This window comes from Chenopodium quinoa, unplaced genomic scaffold (assembly GCF_001683475.1).
Source record: "Chenopodium quinoa cultivar QQ74 unplaced genomic scaffold, ASM168347v1, whole genome shotgun sequence".
Lineage (NCBI taxonomy): Eukaryota > Viridiplantae > Streptophyta > Magnoliopsida > Caryophyllales > Amaranthaceae > Chenopodium > Chenopodium quinoa.
The window spans coordinates 889,160-912,279 of NW_018743047.1; positions in this window are offsets into that span (position 1 = coordinate 889,160).

The following is a 23,120-nucleotide window of genomic DNA, read 5'->3' on the forward strand; positions in this document are numbered from 1 at the left end:
TCAAATTTTTTTCTCAGTCTTGGGTGGTTGCATGGCCATGATTGCTTTGATTTTTGTGGGATCTATTTCAATCCCTCGAGAACTGATCACATGTCCAAGTAGTTTTCCAAACGTAACTCCGAATGCACATTTTGCTGGATTTAATCTCATGCTGTACTTACGGAGTCTTTCAAAGAATTTGCGAAGTGCAATGATGTGGCCTGGGCGATCCTTTGACTTGACGATCATATCATCAACATAGACCTCCACCTCTTTGTGCATCATATCATGTAACAATGTTGTGGCTGCTCTTTGGTAGGTGGCACCCGCGTTTTTTAACCCAAATGGCATTACCGTATAGCAATGTGTACCCCATTGTGTGATGAATGTGGTTTTCTCCATGTCTTCCTCGGCCATTAATACTTGATTATATCCGGCGTAGCCGTCCATGAATGATAGGAGGTCGTATCATTGGAAATATTAACTGTTTCTTTATCTTCAATGATTGCTGTTTTATTTTCGTGTTCTTCCATTGCTTTTATTATTTCTTTGTCATTTTTATCATTAGCAAAGCAATATTGATCAGGGTTAGAGGAATGACACGCATTGTAAGCAAAGGTACTCATTTCATTGAATTCATTGGTCATTACAACAAGGAGGGCAAGGTCAGCTGCGACCTCGCCGGAATTATTTGGGATAGAAAGAGGAGACTCAACAAGAGACTAAGCATTAGACTCTATAGTAGAAAGGGGGTTGGCTTTGGATCCTAAAAACTCGTCTACAGACTTAGACTTAGACTCAGACTCAGACTCGGACCCAGACGACTCAGATTCATCAAACATAGGACCTTCGCCAGCGGTCACTTCCAACTTCTCTCCACTTGGTGTAGTGATCTTCACCGTCTTGCGCCATCCCTTTGAAACATTATCAGCCGGGACGATTAACTCAGAGGGGTCAAAATCCTTGCTTGATATGACAGCTTGAATGAGCTCGGAATCATCATTGCAAACATGCTTAGGTTCATTCTTTTCTAGTCCAAAAAGAAGATTAATGTCCATATCATCAGAGCTTAGACTAGCTGGTTTCTCAATTGTGAAGAGCTAATTGCCTTCATCGATGAAGTCACAATCAAGGAACATCTCTTACCCTGGCTCACGCTTCCCATCGTGGACAAAAGGCTTAGGGAATTCATAGCATGGGAAGTTTTCCCCTTCTTTGATATACTGTCCATTGAGAGTTAATTGATATGGGTCCATGGCCATTTCCGTCTTCATGATTCGAGCATTATTGCGAGCCTTCATTTTCATGAGAGCTTGTTTCACATCTTCTTTTGTTGGCTTGAAACCCAAGCCAAAGGTATCCTTCTTAAGGGCACCAGGACGGCCCCAAAGTTCAGACATTTTATTTTTGAGTCCGAGGGTCATTCCAGGGAAAGTCGAGGTGACACTTCTCCTCTTCTTCGATCATGAGAACATTGGTATTTGAATAAGGGTTAAAGTCGAGGTGACACTTCTCCTCTTCTTCGATCATGAGAACATCATATAACGAAAACCCCCAGAGATCCTCATCTTCCTCGTCATTTTCGACATGGACGATGGGAGTATCGATAACTTGAATGCGCATGGGGGAGGCATCAATGGTAATTGGAACCCCTCCAACTATAGCTTTCACCTTTTGGTGCAACGACGATGGGATCGCCTTTTCCTCATGAAGCCACGGACGACTTAACAGCAAATTGAAAGAAGCCTTAATGTCTACCACCTGAAACTTGGTGCGACGCTCAATGGCTCCAATAGTTATGTTTAGCGTGATAGTACCCACGGCTCGACAACGAGTATTATCGTAAGCACGAATCCCTTGAGTAGAGGGAGTCAATTCTTCATTTTTTATGCCCAACTTCTTTGCAGTGCAAAGTGGGCATACATTGATTGCAGAGCCATTATCAACCAGGCTCCTACGAACATTTATCTGCCTATACACCACAGTGAGGTGTAAGGCCTTGTTATGCTGGTCCCCTTCCGGGGGCAGATCTTTGTCAGAGAAAGAAACCAGATTGCTGGTACTTGGCAATGCAGTAGTGAGAAAGTTGACCAGTCCTTGAGGAGCATATCATTATCAACTCCTATTTTCACCAGAGCATTCATCACAGCTTTTCGATGCTCGTGAGAGGTGGCCAAAAGCTTCCATACATTCATTTCCACCTTAGTCTTTTGTAATTGTTTGACCACATCATTGTTCACAAGGTCAATGGGATCAACTATTGGTTGTGGCAGTGGAGGTGGAGGTGGACTAGGCTGTTGCAACCGTCCACTTCTGGTGAGAACCTTGACCTCAAGGTCTCCCCAAACATTTTCACTTGTGCCGAGAGACGAGCAGGCTATATCTTTGAGATAGACGTCTTCATCGTCACTATCCCAAATTCCATTCACTTCTTCACAGTTTGAAACAAATACAATTTCCGGCAGAGGTTCATTAACAGGTTGAATGAGTATTGACGGATCAAAAGAGACTTCATATCCATGATAGCCAAAGCATCAGAAAGGGGACCTGTTTGAATATTAGGCTTCTTGCCCCCTGGAGGGACAGGAAGTTGATTAGCATCAATCAGGTCTTGGATCGCATCCTTCAACCTCAAACACGTCTTAGTAGTATGACCTTTTCCTTGATGAAACTTGCAATGAGCATTGGGGTCATAGTTAGTAGTTTTGTTCTCTGGTCGAGGTTCTGGAAAAGGTCCAATTGGCATAATCAGTCCTTAACTATGCAAGCGATCAAAAGCAGCATCATAAGCCATTCCCAAAGGTGTGTAAACCTTCCTTTGCCTTTGGAATCTCTGAGGGGGAGCATTAAGAGCTAACACATCATTGACATTGACATTGTTGGTAGCATTATTGGGCTTGGAAGACGAAGAAGAAAGGAGTGTCGTTCTTCTTGTTTTTCCAAGTATTATTGTTATTATTGTTTCTACCAGCAGTCTTCATCAGTTCATCTTCGATATTAATTCCAATATCGTACACAACTTCGAAGGTATTCAAAGGGAGAAACTTCAAGTGTTGCTTGTACTTATGAGTCAAATTTGATATAAACAAGCGAACCATCTCTTTCTCCTTGGGAGGATCCACCAAGAGTGCAGCTGGTTCTCTCCACCTGCTTAGATAAGTAGTGAAGCCTTCATTCTCCTTCTATTTGAGAATGGAGAGTTCACGTTCAGAAGTCTTGGCTTGGATGTTACACTTGTAACGGTTGATAAAGCGTTCAGTAACGTCCCCCCAGGTCGCAACATGTTTGGATTCCAGAGAGTAGAACCACTGTTGACAGGCATGCTCCAAGGAAAGAGGGAACACAGTAGGGAATAGTGTCACATCTAATCCCTTAAGAGCCATTGTCGCAGAAAAAGCCTTCAAGTGGAACATCGGATTATCAGTAAGCTTGAACTTGGGAATGTCAGTAGTGGAAAACTTCTCAGGAAGTTTGTCCCTTATGGACGAAGAAGTGAAAGGTTGCTCCACATAAGTGAACTCATCAGAGATCTTACTCATCTGTTCTTTAATCTTGTCCATTGCAGTGGCAGTGTTGTTTTGATTGTCTTGCTCTACCGTGTTGACTCTAGTGGTGAGTGTTTGCATTATGTTAGACAACATCTCAATGGTCTTATTGATGTTCTCGATATCCTCCTTAGTAGCCATTGGTTGAAAGTAGACTAGGGACGGACTTTGTGGAGATGACTGTGGTGGTTTCCTTGTACGCCTCTTTGGTATAAGAGGTTGTTGAGGTATTGACTCAAATCGTAACAATCCACCCCTGATTCTTGACCAAGTGCTGTGACATTGAAACAAAATCACCTTTAATGACTTAACCTTGACCCATCCGGAAAAGATTTTTTTTTTCTTTTTTCAAATATATTTTGTAAAATTTGCTTTATTATTTTAAAAAACGTATGGGAGGATACCATCCGACTTACTCCGAAAAAAAAACGAAACAAAAAAGACGACACAAGACCACCCTAAAGTACGGTCATGAAATGGTGCACGATTAACGGAAAAGTGTGTGAACACGACATGTGAGTGATTAAGTGAAGGTAATGGACACGTGTTATGACCGTACAACTAGACAGGACACTAAACCAGACATATGAACCACATAAGCATGCACAAAGACCAAAATAAACTGACTGGACAATCATCCTGGGCACGGTGTCACGGTGCTGACTGTCGTGATATGGTACAGTGCACCGTCAGATGGGACAAAGCACCGTGTCACGGCATCGCACACCGTGGCGCGGCAGACCTGTCGTGACACGGTGTGCAATTCCAGGCCTAAATTCGCATAATTTCCAGGTTTTAATCAATTTTAAGTTGGTACTAACTACTATGTGGAAATAAAAACCCTCGGTCATACGTTAAACAAAAAGAGCAAACACTTGAGGGTTAACACCAAATAAACCATGTAGAATTTAGTCACGATGATGTAAAAAGAGTTCGCAACCTAAGGTCAAGATCTACGTTAAACTATTGGTCAAGCTTTGGGTGTTAAAAAGGGTACCATGGTTAAGAGTTTGGACGTGTTATCAAGGCAGCCTCCCTTGAGGGTGTATGCCAACGGGCGGCTCCGCGAGTTTGTAATGAAATCGAACTTGACTCCATGGTTTGGGTGGATTTAATAACTCGGATAAACCCTTATTGCCATGAGAGTTTTTGGGTTGATAAAGCTTAAATCCACCGGGGCTAAGACGTATGTAGAACACATACGTTTTATCAGAAAAACGAAGGAGTTGATTGTGAGAAGAGAAAATAAGCCACCGGACTGATTTAAGAACTGTCGTGACACGGCAGAGAGCACCGTGGCACGATGCTGCACACCGTCTGACGATGTACTGCACCGTGATACGACAGATTCTTTCGTGGCACGGGAGTCAGAAAATCTGACTGGTGCCCTGTTTTCCTTCGTACGCAATCAAGTTATTCAGTTTTTCCTACGGAACAGACCTAAATGCGACGTTAAAATGTCTATGCTTATGCAAAAATGCCAAATTAATCACAGGAATATTTTTCAAAAATGCCAAGTTATTCAGTTTTTCCTACGGAACAGACCTAAATACCGATCACTCAAATCGATTAATGACCAAGAATCCTCTCCAGTGGAGTCGCCAAATTGTAGGCGTCGTTAGAAGTGCGCCTACGTTAAAGCATGTTTGTATATGCTTGGCACTCATAGGAAGTGGGAATTGACATATACGATTAGGGACAAGGAAAGTAGGGAGCCGCAAACAAGTTTTTAAGGAACTTGTAAACCGTTCACGGATCATAAAAGGCAACCACGATTAAGGGGACAACGAAGGCAACAACGATTGACCCGTGAAGGTTACACCCCAGTCATAATCCATGATATTACTAACTCCATATGGTTCGGAACCACGAAAGGAGGATTAGGGATAATGGTACGAAGTGAGTCATGGAGTTGCATTCGCCCGTATTGGCCTCTACTCGATTCTTATAGTGAAAAGTGATTCCTGCGATCTCAAAGGCATACAAACAAAGATTCAATTTTCTCCAAACTATTATTAGGCTAAATTGGTTTAATATTAATGCAACATATAAAATATTAGTATTCACTTGATTAAACAACAAGATTAAAAAGGAACCTAAACTGGTTGTCCAAATTATCTTATTAGGAGTGATTTTCAATTACATATTCCCTTTAAACATGCAATATGGTGATCAAGAAATATAATAAAATAAACATTAATATTGGAAGCAATTTAACAATAAATCCAACAACATAAAATCGTTAGAAAAATAATAGAAATAGAAGGAACATAATTCTTACTTTGATTTTGTTTGCGTGCAACTATAAAATAATAAACGAGTTAGTAAATTCAAGGAAAAATAATAAAACAATAATTAATTAAATTAAATAAAATAGAGTTGATTTGGGGCCAAACCCTCTAACAGTTCTACCTTTCACGCCTTGGCTTAAGGACAGAACCACGAGTAAAGTATGGTCTCCTTGCAGTGCTTGAAGAGGGAATTTTGAAAGAAGAAGGGCAGGCTAGAGCATATAAGAGAGAAAAAGAGAGAATTCATTGATGCCCAATACATCAGAAATGAGGGGGTATTTATAGAAAAAATGAGTAGAGGGAACACACGGAACCCTAAAAAGATAAAAACCCTAAAAAATACCACCGCGACACGGCAGAGCACACCGTGTCACGGTGCCAGGGACCGTCATACGGGGAAATTTTCGTGACACGGTGGACAAAAGTGTGACGCGGGAAATAATTAGGTTACAGGGAACAAAACGCGTGAAGGGTTTACGCGGAAAAGACACGGAGTTGCCCCGTATCACAGCATAGGCACCGTGTCACGGGGAATCCCACTGTGGCGCGGCATTGGATCCCGTGACACGGTGCTTAGTGCCGTGACGCGGGAACCCTGTAGTCCGTTTTCCCGTCTAAATTCATTTTTACCCTGATTTCGTTCAGCCTTTTTAAGTGGAGATTGATAATTTCGGACCATTTCTGATTTACTTTTATTAATTGGGCCAAAATAATAAATAAAAAATACAATAAAATAAATAAAAGGTTTGGGCAAAAATAATAAAATAAAATAAAAAAGGTTTGGGCTGAAATTAAAAATAAATTATGCTTTGACTAAACATCAAGACCGATCCATGGACTATTCAAAAACTGAATTTAATTAAACACGATTTTTTAAGCACTCTCGGGATTAAATACTGAACCCGATCAATAATGGCGGTAAAAAATTGTTCATCATCGGGTTTGGTTTTTAGGAGACATTTTTAGGTGTCTACAGAAGCCCCCACTTTGACTGAGTTTGTAAAAACGTTAGTTTCGAAAATGATAGTCAAAATGATAGCCCCCACTTTTCGTATTATTTTATTTACTAAGTCAACTTGTCATGCCTCTAATAAATTTTGTGCAATAACCTACTTAACATATTAACAATAATCTAGAAGATAAAAACCTTAACTAAAATATTTGCTACGCCGCGCCTTTGTTCAGGTAGATTACTTGAGCTCCAAGCTTATTAAGTTCCACCAAAGAACTTAAGCTTGCTGTCTTCAAGTTCATGTTAGGGAACGTTCCTGTTAGGGAACTAAGTTCTTGTTAGAGAACTAGTTCTAGTTAGAGAACTCTTCTTCTAATTTGTTTAACTTCTTTGATAAAGATCTCTTCATGTCTTCTTAGTTCTAGCTACTTCTTCCATCACCATGATCAACTTCACCTAAACTAATCAAACACTTGAAAACCTTTATTAGTCGAGTTTGCTTTAGTTTAAGTTCCTCATCATCAAAACCTTTATGCTTCAACAATTTCCCCTTTTTTGATGATGACAAACTTAAGCAAACTTTAGAAACAAGTTAAACAAAATAGAAGGTCGTATTTTTGTGTTTTTGGTTTATTGACTGAAAGTAAACACACACTAAAATAAAAACAAAAATAAAAAGAACAAAAATAAACTAAGTAAACTAAAAAGAAATAAAACAAAACTACTATAGCATCATATCAGAGAAAAATCTGATACTTTATCAACTGGAACCCAAAACAACTTCAGCATCCAAGTTTGCTTCTTCTTTTCCCCCTTTGGCATTATCAAAAAGACTTGATTTTTCAAGTTTATTAAGCATCTAGCCACAGTCCCACAAGCAATTCATCGAGTGTGGGAAACTGAAGGCAGCGCTGCTAACTTCCCTTTAGTTAGTTCCACTTTCCTACATAAGCATTCATAATATACACATACACACATGTATAGGCAGTTCTAAAAGCATTCATTAAAAAAAAATAAACATCCTGCTGAACAAATTTTTTACAAATCAAAATAAATTTTTTCCAAAAACTTAAAAACAAAATTTTGAAATGTTCAAGACTGAAATAAGAAAAGGCTAAGAAAAGGCTAAAATAGGCTAGGCTAGGATTGAAGGTGAATCAGGTCTGAAGGAGCTCTAGGATTCTCTGGTTGTCCTCCTTGGTTTGCTGTGCAGAAGCTTCCATTTTATCTTCCATACGTTTAACAACCATCTGGAACTCCAGCTTTTGAGATCTGAGGCTACTCTCAAGTTTGTGCAAAGTTTTCTCCAACTGCTGTACCTTTCCAGTTACAGCTTTGATCTCCCCCATGGCTCCTTTGAGCTGCTTCTCAGCAACTTCAACCCGATCAAGCAGCTCTACAACTTACCTAGCTAGAACCTTGTCTTCTTCAAGTTCCAGAGGTTCTTCCATACTTGTCTTAGGAGCAGAACTAACAGATAGTCTCCTACTCTTCCTCACAGGCTGCTCTGGAACTTCTTTCCCTTTTCTTTTGCCTCATGCACTCTTTTTCTCTTCTACTCTTCTGACTCTTCCATTCACAACCTCTAGACTTATGCCCTGTAGTGTCTCACCATCTATCACATTCTCAGGTTTCTCTTCTAAACCCTCATAGACTCCCTTTAATTTTACACCTAGTGATTCAAAAACAGTAGACAGGACATCTCCATAGCCCACTTTGTACTTCCTTATAATACAGTGTGCTAGATGTTGATACATCAGTGATGGAAAGTTGTCTGTGGTCTGTTTCGTCTTGGATGTTGCACTTATATCTATCTACGAAAGCGTTTGTTATGGAATCCCAAGAAGAGGTTTTCTCTTTGTCTAGGGAAAAGAACCATTGTTGACAAACGATTTCAAGAGATAAAGAAAACAAGGAATGAAAGACTTTCCAATCGATCCCCTTAATGTTCATCATGGTCTCAAATGCCCTTAAGTGGAAATAAGGGTTGTATGTAGCCTTGAACTTTTGGATGTCGTTGGCATTGAACTTCTGCGGAAGGAGTTCCTCGTCCACCGAGACCCCTTGTGAACTAATGCTCTAGAATCTGTAGTCATTGGATATTTTACTCAAGTTTTCTTGCATGAGAACCATTTGTTGTTGTTTCACAGGGTCATTGATTTGGATGGTAAAGGTCCTTAGTGCCTCGGTAATGCTAGCCATTTGCTTCTTGAGCTCAAAATTACGCACATGAAATACTTAAAACTTTTTGAGTCTCATCCACTCATTCTAAATAATTGCCAAAATAAATTTTAGGAATTGAAATAGGAATCCTCCCCAATGGAGTCACCCAAAAACTATGGGGAATATTTCAAGCATTACCCCAAACTTGAACCCCACTATGATCATACACTTAAGCATGGTGGCGTCTAAAGGGAATGAAGCTAGAGAAAAAGAGTTGCCAACAAGTTTTAGGAACTTGTAAACTGTTCATAAGGTTAAGGTTACACCCCTTAACGATCCAGAAGATCTTTAACTCCAATAGGTCTAGCTAGAACCAAGACTGGAAGTTCGGGGATGAAGGTACAAATCCAATCTAAAAGTGAAAGAACCTGCCCTAATAATAGGCCTCTACTTTATTCTTATGGTATTCATGTGCGCTTTCTGACTCACATGCTATCATTAGGTTTATCATAAACCTATTTATCTATGTTGGTTGAATATTATTGCACAATCAAAACTATTATTGGCGATCACTTGAATTATAATCAAATTATCCATAAACAAGATTATTAATTATCTTATTAAGCATGATTACATGTACGAATTCCCTTTAAACGTGCATAAAAGGCGTGATCAAGCAATAACAATTAATATATATCAAGCAACATAATAATAATCATAATTAATAATAATTATAATCATAAAAACAATCATAATCATGTTAACAATAAAGCATAATAGCAAGATCCTAGGTATGATACTAACAACATTAATAACAAATCCTAGCATGTCACTAAACATATAAAAATCAAAGCTTTAGCCCTATCATGATACTGACATGACATTAAGAAAGAAAATAGGAAGCATTATAACAATCATACATGATTTAAGGGACTTATTCATTACCCTAAACATTATACTAAGAAAAGCATCCTAACATGATACTAAGGAAACATCCTAACATGATACTAGGAATCAAAACAACAACCTAAACATGATTTCTATATCATAATATCAATAAAAACAATTAAAGTACTTACTTGGATGCCTCGTATCTCTTTCTAATAACAAAATACAAACGTTAGTAACTTCAAGGAAAATATAAAAATCAAAGAATTAAAGAATTAAATAATTGAAATAGAGATTTGGGACCAAACCCAACGAAATATCAAACCTTTCACGTCTAGGACGAAGGCAACTTCAAAATATGCTAGGCGTGTCTAAATCTTATGAATGCGGAGTTTTTTTTTGTGAAAAGTTGGTTTAGAAAAAGAGAGAGAGGGTAAATCAAGAAATTCTTGATAAGAGTTGGTGATTAAAAACGAAGGTCTAAGGACGCTATTTATAATAAAAATAATCAGGATATAATATTAAAAAGAATCGGAGTTTGCTAAGGAATAAAACACGTCGATGTCGCCACAACTGCATATGTAAAGCAATTAAATAAGTATTTTGATAATTTGTGCGCCATTACGTCTAATAACGAGCAAAAACCATTGAAAAAATGATCAAACGGATCAAAATCCGGATACCGGTCATTTTAGTGACCAGTATCAACGCGCAACTCAGTAGGTCGTGCTGGCCAGGCGCACGCATCATTCTGGGTTGCGCTGGTCTGTCACGCGCAACTGATTCATGATTTTCAGCAAAAAGAAAATCGCAGAGCGCTTATTTTTACATTTTGTTCTCTCTCTCTCCTTCCTTCATGATTTTCGCTTCTTTCTTTCTCTAAAGAGCTCGGATTTTCTTGTTTTTTCAAAGTTTAAGGAAGTAGATCTCGTCTCTTATTCATTTTTTCCATAATCCTATGTAAGTTTTTGCTAAAATTCATTCTCTTTTGGCTTAATTTTGGGCGATTTTCGAACCATTAAACCCCAAATTTCGAGAGCATTGAACCTTGCATGAGCATTTCTTCGTTTAAATATGTTCTTGCTTTGTTCCTTTGAATCTGTTGTTTTACTTTCTCATTTTGGTTGTACTTGTTTATTATGAAGTGAATTATAGTATTGAAACTAATATTACTTTCATAAATTATGTTTTGAAAGTTTTGAAATTGGAAAAAATGGCACGAAGTGTACTCTTAGCTTTTCACTCTCTCTCTCTCTCTCTCTCTCTCTCTCTCTCTCTCTTTTTTCCATGTTCAAACTTCAAAATTGATTGGTAGACGATAATTGTATTGGTGTTACTATTATTTGCCTAAGGGTAGCTGATTCTTTGAGATTTTAGAATATAATCCCTTGAATGCTTAGTTGAAACTGATATAGGATGGCTCTTGTGGGGGTTAGAAGCCTCTGTTTATTGAGTTTAACTGTAGGTATCGTAGCCTCCAAGTATAGGTGGCATTCGACTTATTTTTATGAATTTGTTTGTTTGTATTGCAACAAATTTCATGCGAAGTTGTAATGTACTGATCCTATATGAGTATATCAAGCATATATGTGTTTTTTTTTGTTCTAATTTTTACTTTGTGCTTGAACTTTATTTCTCTTTTGTTTTTCTCACACAGACTATACTTGTTAATTTTAATGTAAATTGAAGTGTTTAGAACAACAATTAGGCATTAAAATTATAAATGAAATTTTGAACTTTTATAACAGCATGAATTTGTTCTTTGCGACTCATGTTTATTTTTTCATGCGTAAGTTTCAAAATTGATTTTATCAATGATAAAAATAACTGAAGGTTATTATTATTCACTTATAAAACGGTGATCTCAAGATTTGCGCAAAACTAGTTAGTTTAGGAAATTTTTGAAGACATCATCGAACTAGAGTAGTTTGGCTATACTTCGGGATTTTTATCCCCCATTTTATGTTATTGAATATTGTAGCCCCCAATGTTTGGTGACTTCGATGACTTGTTTGTTTTTAATAATTAGACCCTTTCATGTTGCATGAAATGGGTCTAGAAATCCCGTGTTTCGTCTTATTATGATAACGACTAGGATCTTAGAAACGATTAAACTAGTGTGTTTAAATCGTTTTTTGACCATTCATAATTTTAACAAAGAAATTTGATAAGTCTAGTAATATTGGTCATTCATTAGAACAAGTAAGAAGAAAAATGAAATCTTGTTCAAATTTTTCGTCTATTCTTGCTACTTTTGAATTCTTTCTCTTGAGTTCGAATTTTGTCAATGTTTTGAAGCTTGAGAAAGTAGATGTTATCCTCCTTGCGAAATTCCAATGGAGATTAATTTAGAATAAACACTCCTTAATTTAGAATTTAGGAGTCTTTTGTTTATATTCTAGCTCATGAAATTGTTTGTCTTATGTTAATTATGTGTCTTGGTACAATTTTCATGATGAATGATTGAGTACTAAACTTTTGTATGAGCAAGTATTTTTTATGTATCATGATTTTTTTTCTTTGCTCTTTACTAGTCATACTCTCTAATCTCTAGAGTAAATTGAGGTATTGAAATAACAATTATGCACTAAGAGTAGTTCTTGAAGTTTGAACTTGAAAATGGCTCGAATATGTAACTTGTTTCATGGCCAAGTTCAATTGTAAACTTAGTTTTCAAAGGAACAAAATGATTATTAAATCATTGTGATGCATTTGAAAATTGTAAGGCTCGAGTTCTACGTAAACCATTTGTAGTTTAGGCGATTCTCGAAAGTAGCTTGAATGGCATGGATATCTCATATTATTTTTTTTGTTGATATTGAAGCCCCCATGTGTCGGGTAATGTGCATTCTTGCTATTTCACAAGCCTTGGAGCCGCCATTTTGGGGTAGTTCTAATGACTTGCTATTGTTTAGGCCATTCATATAATCATGATATTGGGATGGACCTATGTATGTATCCTATTTTTGTTTTTTAGATACTTAGGACAATGACATGGCTTTTACATTTAAGTTAAAGTCATGTTCAAGAAAGCAAGTTAGTTCTTTGCTTGTTTACAAACCAAAAATAATTGTATTTAAGGTTTAGTAATCTTACCTAATGTCTAAACGTTTGTAAAGATCATTGCGATGATTTTATTCTCAAAGTTGATTTAGAACATCAAATATTTTCTTTGTTCTTATCAATCTTTGATTTTGGTCTTGTAGGTGGTTTGTTTAGCACCCCTTAGCCAATATTCGCAGGAGAACTAAGCGAGAAAAATTTCGATTCAAGAAGAAGTCGAATCTTGATTCATTCGTTTTTGAAATATTTATGTATATACATGTATTATCTAAACAGTTATTGAGAATCTGAAAATTTATTATTTGAGAAAACAAAAATTCAGAAAGGAAATTTTGAATACTATTTTTATTAGAAACATGTTGTTTCGAATTAGTATTTATAATTTGAAAAGGGTCCAATAGTTTGTTTTGAAAAGCAACTTTTTCTAGTAGGCAAAAATCATAATCATATTGTTTTCAAAACTGGACCTAAAATGGAAAGAAAAGTCTAGCTCGTAATTAAGTATGACTTTTTTGTCCAAGATTGATGAAGGTAAGTTGTAATTTGCAACTTATTTCAACAAATATATGAAAATGTGAGCTAACTTTTTTATATCCAATTTTGTCATCTCTCCCTTTTTAGTGTTTGTCATCATTGTCAAACTTTAATAATTGAAAGTGAAGTTCTTCCAATTAAAAAGTGTCGTAGTTTGATAATGAATGCTTATCAAACTTAGGTTTGGTGGAGAATAATTCATAAAATCGTTCTAATCATTCTCCAAAATATGGTCTTATTTCAAAACAAGAATCGAGGTAAGACCTATATTTTTGTAGCCTCCAAGTGTAACCTTAGGTGGATTTTGCAATTCATGTATACATATGCTAGCGGATATTTCTCATGTTTTTTTTTTGAAGCCCCAAGGTTTGTTTGTTTGTTTGTTTGTTTTTAATTTGTGGAATACTGCATATGTTTATCATGAATTGTTTGATCAAGTAACATAATTAATTATCTTGGTCAAATAATAGGAAGTGGTATTCTTCCCTTTGTCATTTTAAAGATATTAAGATGGTTCATAATAAGCTTTGTATGACATTGATTTCGAAGCATAAATAGCGTGTTCAAATCTGTAAATAAAATGAAGTGGGGATGTCCGAAAAAATTATACTATTTTTCAAGTATTTTAGTTACCAAACGGGAGGGATCATCCCCACTAACCCCCTAAAAAAGAAATGAAAAAAAAAGATGGAATTGTATAAAAAGGAAGGGGAATCCAACTTTCCCATAGAAGATTAAAGAAAGAAAATTAGAAATGTTTTTTGAAAAGCAAGGATTATTGACTTAATATTTGAATCATCGTGATGACTTGGTAGTGAGGTATACGTGTGATAGTGATAACGATCATTTTTTCATGTAGAGATCATGTTCAATCAATTTTCCTCGCTTAGAGAAGATGGAGATATCCCACGCAGGCGGACGTAAAAGCAAGAAGACCAATTCTCAAGAGTTGTAAAAGACATCTACAATTGACGTCGAGGCTTTCGATATATCAAATTGTATTAACTCTTTTTCTTTCTAGGTAATGCATATAGAACTTGAATTACCTTGGTAATAAATAGCCCTATTATTAAAAGAAAATAAGATGATTGTTTTTTTTAGAGTGATAGTCATCTCATTTTTCTTTGGCAAAAATATGGAAAACATCGAATTTAATTTGATTCGATTGCTTTACTGAAAATGGTGTCATCAAGCCAATGGCTATCAAATCATCCAAATCATTTGATTTTTTTTATATGATTTATTAATCATAACTCAACACTTTATGCATTTTATATATGGGCATGACTACTCAATAGTAGGTCCATATGTGCAAAAGGCCTAAGGTTGGCCATATTTTCATGGAATGATGATTTTGGTACATAGTTATGGTCTACCTCAAGGAGAGCCTTTCCAAGGTTGTAACGTGGCTAGGCTTGGGGTTATGAAAAATGGACAGGCTCAAGTATACTCTCAAAATCCCTTACTTTTGGTGCTTCTCAGATTAAAACCTTTTCTGCTTTATGTGGCAACTTCCTGCATTAGGTGCCTTTTCCTTGTCGTCTCTCACTCTCTTTTTTTTTTCTTTCTTTTTTTTTCTTCTCGTTTTGGACAAGTTTTATTTTGGGTTTAGAATGATTTATTTATTTATTTATTTATTTTTTGCATTGGATCATTCCTTTTAGACTAATATTTTGTCCCCCTCTTATGTTTCGTTCCCCCAATTTTTCATTTATATCTCTTTGCACCATTCCCATCCCAAGGTATAGAATAATGTAGGTTGAATAACTAAGGCTTAACTGACGAGGCTCAAAAGGGCTGCCAAGAAGATGGATTTCCTCTAAGGTTAAGAACATGGGATTATCTTTGTGGAGTTTCAAGTTGCCTCCTGTGTTGGTGAAATGATCATATCCTTTCTTTGTGGGCCAAAGATGGGCCTCTTTTCGTTCGATAGATCCAGTAAGCCAAAGCTTATCAAGATTCTTGAAGTGTTTAGTATGTATGCCTTTTTTATATTGCCTGTTTGTATGTATGCGTTTTATTTTATGTGAGCCAATAACAATAAAAAGATTGAAAAGAGAACAAGATAGACATACTTGAAAATATATTTTTTATTCATTAATTACTGAGAGTACAAAATAAGTAGATTTGACAGCATGAATCTCTTAATCTATCATAAAAAAAACGAAGGAAAGAAACAAAACAAGACCTAGGATGCTACATCCTGATTTGTTGACAACTTCTTAAGATTGCATCTTCGAGGTTTGTCCGTTTCCAACGTAGGTGAAATCCTCTCTAAAAATCTAGTCCATCTATATGATTCATGGTTTCATTTATCAAGTCCCTTTCTTGTTCCCAAGGTATTGTAAATGGCACTTGTATGGTGGAGACATATTGTCTATGAACTTTGGGAAAAGTTCATGTTCCGGAGGTCTTTGTAAAAGAAGTGCAACCTTTAATCGCCACCTGGAAAACAGGTCAATGAAGCCTTCTTCTCCCCCTTGCTTAAGCAATTCAAGATCGCGCAAGGTATTTGTGAGCTCGATGTTATCTCCATATTGGGTTAAAAAATGCTTTTACAATGTCACTCCAAGTGGAAGTTTGTTTTGCATCGAAGATAAAAAAACCATGATCTAGCAGTTGGTCCAATGAAAGAGGAAAAGTACATGTATATAGACTTTTCTCCACCTCTTTCAATGCTATGATTCCAATAAAGCTCATTAAGTGAGAACTAGGATTATCCATAATCTTAAAGGTTGGTAAATCCGTAGTCAAGAACTTTTTTGGAAGAGTCTTGCCACTAGGTTGTGGTGCAAGCTCATAATTGAAGTAATTAATCCCTGAGCTAGCTCGAAGGATAAGTTTCTCCAAGGCCTCTAGTCTTTCGGCTCTTGCTTTTTCTTGCAGAATGTTTCCTTTTTATTTCTCTGCTTTTATTTTAGCCTTTTCTGTTTTTTTATGAGCCTTTAATTGGACTTTTTCTTCTCGTAGGGCCTTTAGGTTTTGGAGTTCATGTCTAAGTTTCTCCAATGCTGCTTTGTCACCCATGATTGGACTAGTATGCGAATGTGGAATATGACCTAATAATGTGTGTCACGAGAAATTGAGCACGTTCACTTAAACCTTTTCTGCCAAGCATTCAAACAATGAACCAAAGTCAAAATGATTTTTTTACCCTTTTTTTTATCCTTGTAATAAGAATTCACTTTAAGCAAGTTTGTTGATGAAGAATGTCAAAAAATTCACGAACAATCATTAATGGAATGTCATGATTTGTGTTGACTTCAACAAGGTAATCATCTAAAGATTCTACTATAAAGGAATTGTTTTCGAAAAAGGTAGAAGAGAAAGAGAAGAAAGTTGGATTGAAAGCGCGCATCAAATTTTTAGAAATATTAATCGACCCGAACACACTCCTTAAAATAATCGAATATACTATAGTATTTGTTGATCATTTAGATTACAATAGAGACCAATGTCATTTTTTTTTTAAAAAAAAATTATGATTCTCATATTGCTTATCTTTAAAGAATAATATTTTACTATTTCCTTAAGAAGAATGATGGCCTCCGAATGTAAAATCCAAGAAATAAATAAAGCATTTTCTCGGTTTTATCATTCATTATTTTCTCTCTCTCTCTCTGTTTTTTTTTTTTTTTTTTTTTTTTTTTTTTTTTTTTTTTTTTTTAGAGTAATATTGTTTGTATCATACTCTGAACGATATTTCATTTTTTTTCGTTCTATTTCTTTTTTTTTTTTGTGTGAGGCAATCATCCCAAGTAAAGTTCTCGGGATTTTCTTTTAAACCATAGAAGAGGTAAATAAATTTTACTCTTAAATCAAGGTTCACCAGTTACAACTAAAAAAATTGATGAACACGAGAATGGACATGTAAACATATTGATAACGTCCTATTAAGGGATGCGAAATTCTAATGATGAACTTCATGAGAAGTAATGCCATTAGTTTGATTATAAAGTATGTAAACGAATCATCATAATCAAATATAGTATCGTGCACAAATTTCCGTCTTGCGCTAAGGTGGAAGGTGCAACTTCTAGAGTAACATATTCCACATGCCCCTTTTTTCTTTTTTTTTTTTTTTTGGATTTTTCGAAAAAAAAAAACGATTAAAGTAAAAGTTAGACAATGTTGTTAGCCAAAGAGATATTTTAGCACCCACTTAACGATTAACCTTGAAGCGGTAATATCGTTTTCTCCTTATGATATTGCTCGTAACGAGTCAAAGTCAACGTTGAACAGTGGGCGCGTGCAAGACATAGTGTTGCGCGGAGGTGCCGCGCGCAACTTCTGAACTTGCGTTTGGAGGGCGCGCGCAACTTCAACAGATGCGCGTGCCACCTGGTAGGTTCGGTTTTTTTTTTTTTTTTTTTTTTTTTTTTTTTCGAACCACATTTTTTTTTTAATTATATCTCTAGGTAACAAGTTGGAATTAGTTAGATTAGACACGAAGCACATATTTATGTAGTCACATAAGCACATAAAAGGAACCGTCTAAGCATACAATGCCATTCTTTGGTCAAAAAAGGCTTGGGTGTCCAAGATAAATACCATATCTTAAGAAATGGCGCACAAATCAATCACTCAACGAGTTGACTTATGACATCGCTCTCCCAACATTTTGTTGGCGATATGGGTGGGATGATTGTTATTGATTCCGGGATAGAAGCCTAGTGTTGGCAACCCCTAGTCAATTAGTCAATCCTTAATGTTTAAGTGTGCTATACTTATGCATGATGCAATGTTACTTGTTTGGTTTTTACTTTTGTGCAAAAGGAAGATATTATGCGTTCAAGTCTCGCTCTCTAACTAGAGATTATCGAAGTTAGTTTTACAACCCATAGGCAACCTGGTGTTGGAAACCTTGGATTATAACTACGAACTAATCATGTAACCTCAAGTCTCCAGTGGAGTCGCCACTGTAAGGAGGGTGTTCCCGCTAAGGGGTCCTCTCCTTAAATGCCCATGGCCCTTGAAAAGCATAGGACTTTACACTTGTTAAGGTGGATTAGGATTTGAATTCCTGACTGTTTGGGAGACCTTGAATTAGAAATGATTCTATCATACACGCTTTTTTGTAAGGAACAAGTAGGAGTCGCCAATGAGTTTTAGGAAAACCCATAAATCTCGTTCATGCCTTTCTCCCAAGTAGAGTTAAAGGGATATTTAGCATGAATCATAAGTTTACCCATGCCCAAATTGGTCTACATAAACCAGAAATGAGTTCGGGAGCGAGGGTACCAAGATAACGTGTCCTTTAGGGGGAAATCGTGATCCTAGCCCTAGTGTGGCCTCTACTAGCTATTCCTTTGCACAATTTCATCACCAAAAAATATATGCAACGTGATACCTAAAACTATGTTAATGGATTTTATTTACACGCATTAATCATGTAGGAATTACATTGAAAAAGTCGTTATTCTTAATTAATCAAATTCGTGAAGAGAACAAGAAATGAACAATATTCGCCTTGTCTTAAGAGATAAAACAACAATTAATTATTCAAATTCTTGTCTTGATTAACGAAAGAGTACTATATGAATTAATTAATTAAAATTTTGTTTAAAATTATCAAACAACACTAATTAATCAATTAAAGTTATTTAAACAATAAAAGAAAAGTGATTTATCTAAGTGCTCAAGAAACTAATCGTTCTTCTTTTATGCTAAATCTCCGTCTTATGCGTTTATGGACTTTCTTTCTTCTTCGTACCTTCAAGAGCTTCATTGGATGTATTAGGGTTGAAGAGTAATTTGGAAGAAAGAAGGAAAAGTAGTATGATAGTAAGAGGGTTTGAGAGATTAGGGATTTCAGAAATTTAGGGTTTTTAATTCTGATTTTCTCTATCTTTAGAGCTGTGCGAAGACCCCTTTTTATAGGCGTAGGAATCTTGGTTTAGGGTTTTAGTCGCGCTGTCAGGTGTCACGCGCAACTCTATGAGACGCGCTGGGGTGCCGCGCGCATCTCAATGAGTCGCGCGCGCCAGGCGCGCGCAACTTATTGAGTTGCGCTGGTTTGCTGTTTGCCTTATACAAAAACGTTTTTTAAAAACTTCCATAACTTTTGATTGCAAATTCGGATTTAGGCGTGTGAGATATCATTGGAAACCTCTAGAAGTATACTTTCCAATTATATTAGATTTAGGTTAAAATCTGTTATAGAACAAAAGTTATGGCTGTGGAGTTCAAGGGTGTCGGTTTTGGGCTCGGTTTAGTGTTTTGATCATAACTTCTTCATTTTGGCTCAGAATTGGGCTTATAATATACCGTTGGAAAGCTTTTTGAAAGGGATATCCATCTGTATAGGAATTGAACGATAATGTGATGGTTGGTTTTTTTTTGGCTCGGTTTTTCAACAATGTAGGTTCCATTGGATCTAATCATTGTATTTGACACATTTGGGTTCGTTATTAATCAAGTTTAAGCATGTATGAACACGTTTTAGGCCTAATTAGTAATCGGACAAGTCTTTACGACAACTTGGTCTTAAAATGGGTTTCACGTTACTTCATAATGCTTTTTGTAGTCCATAAATAGTTTAACTTTAATCTAGCATGAAGAATCGGTTTTTGTAACAATATGTTCTGGCGAGCGCCGCAGCAGCGACAAGACGCGTGGTCCCATACTGGATTATGCGGACCTCATACGGAAATTTCGGGTTCCTTGGTATGTCAGTTAGCCCCTATATGCAAATTGACATGATTAGCGGTCGGCTCGATTACAATCGCAGTAAGTGATTAACCTGACGTCGATCGTCTCACTTAGCTTAAGCACCTAAGCATTGGCTCATTGCAAGAACAAAGGCATCGGTTCAAAAGCAAGCACTTATACGACAATTTTTCCAAGATTGGATTGTCATCCCCAACCGACAATATCTCCAAATATGGATTGTCGCGCATTCATCTTAAACGACAATGTTTCTAAGATTGGATTGTCATCTCTTGCAAAGTTTCCAAGCGTTGATTGTCATGCTCCTTCTCTGTTTGGCAATTTTTTCCAAGTTTGGATTGTCATCGCTGGCATGTTTAACGAGATTGGATTATCATACACCCAGTTCCCTATGTAAAATTTCCCAAAGAATAATCATATGTCTCTATTTATCATAAATTTCGGCAAAAGTTCCTCAACGTGGATTGTAATTCATTTCAGTAAGTGGCAAATTTTCCCAAAGTGGATTGTCAGTCGACTCTTTTTTGCAAATGTTCCAAGACGCGGATTGTCAATAGTGGCAATATTTTACTAAAAGGATTGTCGCATAGCATTGGCAAATTTCCAAGGTGGATTGCTTTCAAGAGTTATATTCCAAGATGCGGATTGTCAATCGTAGCAAAGTTCTTATGACAGATTGTTACGAAACATTGGAAACTTTGCCCAAAATTGGATTTTGGCAAATTTTCCGAGATACGGATTGTCGCTTCCTCGTAGCAACATTTCCAAAGATGGATTGTTACGTGGCATTGACAACTTTCTCTAAATTGGGTTTTCATACATCATACAAGAGTTGTGTTGGCAACTATTCCCAAAGTAAAGAGGATTGTCATCACCCAAAGCATCAACAACAAAGTTCAAGCGAGCATTAAGGATCAACAAGCAGTGGTCTTTTGGTAATTTTCTTTGGAATATTATCGCAACAATTGAGGATGGCTTCAGGCGAAGCAATCTTCGATCATGTATCCTGGATTCTCTAGCTTGCATATGACTATCACAGCGGAAATTGAAGGCAGTTACAGGCGTATCAATCTTCAGGAAATATCCCCTAGCTTGAGGAAGATTGTCAAAAGAAGAAATATAACGTTCCCTAGCTTGTGGAAAGTTGTCACAACAACAAATACAACAAATTGGTTACCAACAGAGACGTGTGCTCGACGGTGCAAGATACGCGTTTCTTAACTCTTTTATCTATTTTAATCAAACTCTAGTTTGCAGGTATCGGCGTTGCAGGAATGATTTAGGATCGTAGAATGTTCTGAATCATTCTCCGTCCTTATCGATACTTTGACTTTTGTTTTCGAAACTTGCGTTTCTCCAAACTCAGTCAAAGTGGGGGCTTCTATAGACACCCATTTGTGTCTCCCCAAAACCAAACTTGGTGATGAATACTTTCAAGTTAAATCATAATCGAATGAAGTGAAAGTGTCGAAAGTCTAGTGTTGCGGTTAGTTTTAATTAAATTCTTTCTCTCTGTTTTCGAAAACCTATTTCATGAAAATAGTCAATCCAGTTTAGTTAAGTCCATAGCAAGGGTCCAATAAATTGTAGTTAGATCGGGTTCAAAAAGATATTTCCAACGATATATTATGAGCCCAATTTCAATGAATAATGAGGAAGTTATGGCCAAATTACTATATTGGGCCCGGTTTGATCCTTATGAGAGGCCCGATGATCTAGAGGAGGGCCTATTATGATTTATTATTCCTAATGAAATAAGGATTGATTATAGTCTTCTAGAATCTTCTAGAAAATTTCTTTTGAATCCTAATGTGATTAGGATTGATATTTGAGTTTTATGAGTTTTATTTGGTATAAAAGAAGTGTTTTGAATGAAATTACAATTTTACCCCTCGTACGGACTTTTACGCTTAATTTTATCAAAAAATATAAAAAGTGTGGAAAATCTCCTGCAGCGCCGAACGCCAGGCTGTCGCCTAGCGACAAGCCTGTCGCGCAGCGACATACGCTATTGCGGCTCCAGCGTCGGGTTTTATTCCCCTTAAAACTCCGATTCTTTATTATCTATTCCGGACTATTTTCATTATAAATAGCGTCCTTAATCACCAACTCTCATTAAGAAAATATTGATACTCTCTCTCTCTTATTCTAAACCAACCCTTTCACAAACAATTAAATTAAATAATTGAAATAAAGATTTGGGCAGGTTCTTTCTCTTTTAGATTGGATTTGTACCTTCATCCCCGAACTTCCAGTCTTGGTTCCATACCTATTGGAGTTAATAATCTCCTGGATCGTTAAGGGGTGTAACCTTCACCTTGTGAACGGTTAACAAGTTCCTACAACTTGTTGACGACTCTTTTGCTCTAGCTTCCTTCACTTTGGACACCACCGTACTTAAGTGTATGATCACAATGGGGTTCAAGTTTGGGATAATGCTTGAAATATTCCCTACAATCTTCATTGTTTATTTAATAAACCCTAGCACAACCAATCAATACAAAGACCCTTTGTGTGTGTTCCTATATTCTTGTCCCCTTACTCAAGGTCTGTTACGAATTTTTCGAATGTGGCCAGTTGTCTCATTTTTTGGTTGAGTTTGATAGTCCCAACTTGGTGTTGGAGTTGGTCTGTGATAGTGATGATGCAGTTCCCATGGACTGTACTCCACCATACTCCCCTTCTTCGACGAATTTTTCGGTTAGTGACACTCACGTAGTTGAGGAACAATTAATTATCAAGGGTTCACAGGTAGGGTACTGTATAGGTCTTCTGCATTAAAGGTAATGGGTCCATAGAAGGTGCATAAGTGGGTCAGATTTTGCTGCCCTAGCTAAAAGTCCCGATGGAGTGCTTGTACCTTTGGTTCCCACTATATTGGAGTAGTGCTGGAAAGTCGAGGTTTTGGTTGTTTTCCTATTTAGGTGCCAAGTGAGAAAAAAAGGGTGTTTCTTGTTTCGATTTTGAGTTCTGCCGTTAATTCAATTCTTTATCATGGGAAAAACGATCGGAGGTTGTTGTTACTGGTTGTTTATC